The 5835-nt window shown below is 40.7% G+C and overlaps 1 protein-coding gene across 1 annotated transcript in view; it reads right to left on the bottom strand.

Annotated features, from left to right (window-relative positions):
- Positions 1-5835, bottom strand: part of LOC103466706 (metabotropic glutamate receptor 3-like) — a 51288-nt gene that overhangs the window by 22448 nt on the left and 23005 nt on the right. The window lies entirely within an intron of this gene.

The raw sequence follows: 5835 nt of genomic DNA, 5'->3' as shown, positions 1-5835 counted from the left end.
TCTCTGTGTTGCCCTGCGACAGACTGGCGACCTGTCCAGGGTGTACCCCGCCTCTCGCCCGAAACGTTGGCTGGAGATGGGCACCAGCACCCCTCCCGACCCCACTGAGGGAAAAAGGGTGCAAGAAAATGGATGGATGGATGGATGGATTGGGACTGTTTGGGTCACTGAGGTTATCCACTGTTAGAGGTCTGCTGTTCACAATCAACATTGCTTCATAAAAGAATGTCCTTAAAGATCCATCGTCCATCCTGCCTGATGAAAGTGAAGCTGTTGAGCGTAGAATATTTCGAACAGTTCTGATTTGTCTTTCCCATACGCCTCCAGTGTGGCTTGAATGAGGAGTGTGCATTTTGAAGTCACACTGCTTTTCGGCTAGAAATGTGGTAATGCGGCTAGAGTCCAGTTGTTTTAATGCTTTCTGCAGTATATTTTTAGCTCCAATGAAGTTGCTTCCTTGATTACACCTTATCTCGCTGACTGTTCCTCTTATGTCTATAAAACAATGGAGCGTGTTGATAAACGCATCTGTAGTCAAGTCGTCTAGCATTTCTATATGTATTGCTCTGCAACATAGACAAGTAAGAAGTAGTCCATAATGTTTATGCACCTTTCGACCTTGTTTGGTTATAAAAGGACCAAAACAATCCATTCCACAGAATGTAAACGGTGGCGATGGCTCTAAACGTGTAGTTGGTAGATCAGACATTTTATGTTGTTCTATTCTATTCCTCTTCTGAGTCTACGACACTTTACACATTGTTGTGTAAACTTTACTACGGCTTTGTTGATGCCTGGAATCCAAATTCCATTTGATCTGATCTCATTAATTGTCAGTCCTTTCCCTTGATGTTGCACTTTATCGTGGAAATGAGCAATTAGCAGTTGAGTGACATGGTGACCTTTTGGAACTGTTATTGGATGTTTCATTGAGGTAGAGAAAGAAGCATCCTTTAACCTTCCTCCCACCTTAAGGAGTCCATTACTATCAAGAAAAGTGTCAATTTGAAACAGTTTGTTTTTATGAGGAAGAGCTTTTCCATATTTCAGCATCCTTATTTCCTTTGCGTATTCTTTTTCTTGTACGTCTTTTAGAATAACACTTTGAGTGTTTTGCCTTTTTTGTACTGTGCTATGACTTGTTGTTTTATCTACTTTGGCACAACGAATCAGTCTAGCAATGGCTTGGGTGGCTTTGTACCAAGGAGAAAACTTTGTTAACTTGTCTGTCAAATCCTTTTTTTCTGTTTTGAAGGTGCTCAGTGCTTGTGCCTTTTTAACTTCTGTATCTCCAAGTGGCAAGTTTACCTCCATCTTTGCAGATGGAGGAATTTCTTTGTCCCACAGAAACAGTGGCCCTTTGAACCAGTCAGATGAAATGAGCTCACTTGCACTTGAGCCTTGGGAGGCAATATCTGCTGGGTTTTGTTCAGAAGAGACATATCTCCACTGCTGGGGTGTGCTGTTGAGGCTTATCCTTTGAACACGATTTGAAACAAAGGTATGAAAACGGCATGCCTCATTATTGATGTGGCCTAAAACTACTTTAGAGTCTGTCCAGAAATATTCATCAATCTGTGTCAATCCAAGCTCATCCTTTAATACGTTGCTGACAGTAATGGAGATCACAACGGCTGTCAGTACGGGTCTGGGTATTGTTGTTACTTTAATAGGAGCAACTCTGGTCTTTGCTGTAATCAAAACACAATGAACCTTAGCATCTTCGTTTGTATATCTTAAATACGAACATTGACCATAACCATATGAACTGGCATCAGAAAAGTGATGCAGCTCTGTTTTTACTATTTGGCCAAAGTCTTTAGGAACATAACAGCGTGGTATTGTTGTTTTCTCCAAGTTCCTTAAGTCATCCTTCCATTTATTCCACATAGGCTTTAGTTCACTGGGAAGGGGATCGTCCCAGCTTGTACCTTGTTTGCATATCTCTTGAAGGACTCTTTTACCTGTGAGCACAAAGATGAAAGTTAGATTCATCTAACGGGTCTAACGACCCGTTATATGAATCCTAACGGGTCGTACAAAGATGCAACTATAGATAGAATGTCAAGCCTTGTATCAGGTTGGTTGTTGGGGCGAAAGCGAAACCGTAAAGTGTCTGAGTCAATGTGCCAGTGAATACCTAGTGCTCTTTCAAGTTTAGAGTCATTAAACGCTAGGTCACATGCTTGCTGTGGAGAAGCAAGTTCAGATAGTGGAATGCTTTCTAACACTGTTTTGTCATTACTTACAAACTTGTGGTGTCTGAGGCCACCTGAAGCACAAAGTGTCTGAGTTACCTGGATGAGCTCAATAGCATCCTTGATGCTTATAGTACTTGTTGCACCATCATTCACATAGAAATCTTTCATTATGAACTGAGGTGCAAGGGGAAACTGGGTCTTGTTTTCATTTGCAAGATGTTTTAGTCCATAATTTGCACATCCTGGTGAAGATGTGGCTCCAAAGAGATGTACCTTCATTCGAAACTCTTGGGGTTCAGTGTCTAAGTTGCCATTTTTCCACCATAAAAATCTTAAATAGTCTCCATCTGCTTCATGGACATGAAATTGATGGAACATTTTTTCAATGTCGCATAGTAATGCCACTTGATATCGTCGGAATCTCATTAGTACACCAATTAGATTATTCAGCAAATCTGGGCCTGACATCAAAAGATCATTGAGACTGTTACCTTTGTATTTTGATGAGGAGTCAAAGACTACTCTGAGTTTGTCTGGTTTTTGAGGATGATATATTCTGTGATGAGGAATATACCACTTTTCTCCTTCTTTTGCTTCATTGTGAATTTCCTCTGCCTGACCCTTCTTTATGACTTCGTCCATAAACTTTACACATTGTATCCTTGGTTTTTTGACAGTTTGTTTTTGAGGCTTTGAAGTCGTACAGTGGCCATTTTTTATTGTCTGGTAACAGAGGTCTTTCCTTAAATGGAAGTGGCATTTCATAATGTCCTTCATAGTTTTTATAAATGCCTTGCTCTAGTATATTCAGAAAGAGAATGTCATCTTGAGACACAAGGATTTGTTATCCTTGTTATCATCCTTAAAATCAGACTCGAGAACCTTGAGTGCATCAGCAGGAGTCATTAAAGGAAGCTCTTTGATTGTGACTCTGTGGCACATAGCACATATGGTAAAAGAGTCACTGTGAGATGATGTGGGGCCTACAATACTCCAGCCCAATGCTGTGCGGACAGCATAGGGTTAATCTGCATCACCTAATATGACCTGCCTTGGAGCTAATGCCTTGGAACGGTTGTAGCCAATTAACAGCCCAACTTCACATTCTAGCTGTGGGAGGATCTCATTCACTATTACCTTGAGATGATCCCATTGCCTTGCCGTTTCACAGGAAGGAACGTGAGAGTGGTTAACCGGTATACAGTCTTTAGTGTAAGCAGGAGGGAGTTCAATTATGTCTGAAGAGTTGTATCCTCTCACCTTGAGACCTGGGACATGCTCGCTTGGCACAACTGCATCCTTAACAAGCATTGTAGTAAGTTTTAACCTTATTGGGGTTGCCTTAGCTTTGAGATTGTTAGACACATCACGGTCAATAAACCGTGATGTGTCCAAGAGTGCATAAACAAGCCTTTATTCACCTGGTTGTTGCTCTGAAGAAACCCATACTGGTACAATCATAGAGATGCTTATACATTGTTCATTGGTTCTTGCATTGAGAAACAGGGTTGTTGCGGTCTGTTCCATGCTCATTTGAAATTGGCTTGTCTTTGATTTGTCGTCATAGTTAAAGTCATGCAGACAGGTAGGGTGTTTTTTCTTGCATATTTCACATACATGTCTGTAACGACAGTCCTTTGCTGGTTATTTTGGTGAAGTCTGTTAAGTGAAGAGCCTGAAATCACATAATTGGATTGCACACAATCTCAGCTTCAGTGGACATGAACTCAGTAAAGTGCCTTAAACTTAGAAACTTTCCATTTTCTTTCATGTACTGAGTAGCCTGACGATTCCAACTTGCAGCTGCCCAGTTCGGTAATTTTTGAACAAGTTTTGATTTTCTTCACAATCGTCGAGAATGCTTAAACCCTCTATGTGTGGCATAGCTTCATGACATGTTTGAATGAAATCAGCAAATGCTCAATCCTATTGAGTCATTTGTTTGTATCTTTGGCCATTTTGCTAGTCTTTCACTGTACGCTTTCTGTACAATAAATGGATGTCCATACTTTGGTTGAGGCATTCCCACGCATCCTGATAGGCATCACTGTCGTTTCTGTAGAAGATGCCATCAAGCGTTTGTCGAGCTGAACCCCCTACATATTTCCTTAAGTGGTGTACCTTGTCTGCAGGTGATATGTTCTTTTTATCAATGAGTGCAGCAAATGAAGCTTTCCACTCAATGAACTCTATTGGATCGCCTGTGAACGTGGAGGGCTCGGGCACTGGCAGTCTGTTCATGGCAACACTGTCCTGTAATGCATGGGCTAAATAAAGGACATCTGCTTGTAGAGGTGAGGTGGACATAATGTTGGGGTTAGGGACCTGAATGGGAGCAGAAACTATAGAAGCCTTTTGAGTTGCTCTAGTACAATCAACATGAACACTGCTCTCGCTCCTTATCTCCTGGTCATAGGTTATTAATCTAGCTGGTGCTGCCTTTAACTATCTTTCAGCCTTTAATCTCTCTAACTCACGTTTTTGAGATTCTAACTCCTTTCTCTGTCTTTCTTCCAAAAGTTGAATCCTTTCTCTTTGTTTTTCTTCTTATAATAACACTTCATACTCTGCCTCCTTGGCTGCTAACTCTGCTGCAGCCTCTGCTCTCTTTACAGCTACTACTGACCTTGTAGAGTTTGAATTACTGGCAGCTAAGAGTTTACTTGAGTGTGGGATGGAAGAACTGTAAATGGATTGAGCATAGTCTGGATCAAGAAGTTCACATAGACGTGCCTTCACTTTCCCACTGTCATAGTCATCTATGTCTGAGTCTTTCATATGCAACTCTGATAATGTCATTGGTGACTGCTTCGCATGCATCTATAAGTCGCCTTGTGTCACTACAGGGAGAAATGATTTCCCTTATTTCTGTGTATAACTTTATGACATTATCTCTTTCCCTTTCTAAGATGTCCATGAGTGAAGCAATTTGACTGTTTGTTATGTCTCCTTTCAATTGTTCTCTTATTGTACGTACTTGCCTTTTCCATTGTTCATAAACTTTGAGAAGACGTTTTTCCTTTTTGTGGGCTTCCTCCTCCTGATACGCTCACACTTTTTCTGTAGGCCTCCTTTGACGAACAGAGCTTTGAGCCTCCTCTTCTTCGTCGACCTGTAGGTCCTTAGTGTACTTTATTTCCTGTTCAGATGCTTCCATGCTTGATGCTGAGAGTGGGTTGAACGTCTTCTTAGCTCAGGGTGAAGCTCTTCTCAGCTTGGGTCAAGCTCTTACTGTCCGGAGGTACAAGCTCTTACTGTAGCGCCCCGGTTGAAAAGATGGTCTCTTTAACTGATGGTTCATGTTTCTTTATTCAACTGCCTTTATACATGAACACACCGTAAGAGCTACAAACATACAAACAAAATACCATTAGCAACTCTTAGTGGTTCCAACCTTTCACTTCAACCTATAAACCTCACTTTATATAAAATCATTAAATTTATAATACATGCATTTAATTAACTGTAAAATGTCTGTATTACAAATGAATTAAAACGTATTCTAACCGTTTCAACTGTTTGACAGTTAATCAAATATTAACATTTCATGTCGAAACATTTAAATCACGCTCAATAAATACAATTCAGTCATCAAAACACCCACCTTGTTCCCTCATCAACCAAGCGCTAGTTA

Source organism: Poecilia reticulata, linkage group LG6 (genome assembly GCF_000633615.1).
Source record: "Poecilia reticulata strain Guanapo linkage group LG6, Guppy_female_1.0+MT, whole genome shotgun sequence".
NCBI lineage: Eukaryota > Metazoa > Chordata > Actinopteri > Cyprinodontiformes > Poeciliidae > Poecilia > Poecilia reticulata.
Note: the sequence above shows the minus strand (reverse complement) of the source record. Positions and strands in the feature narration are given on the sequence as shown.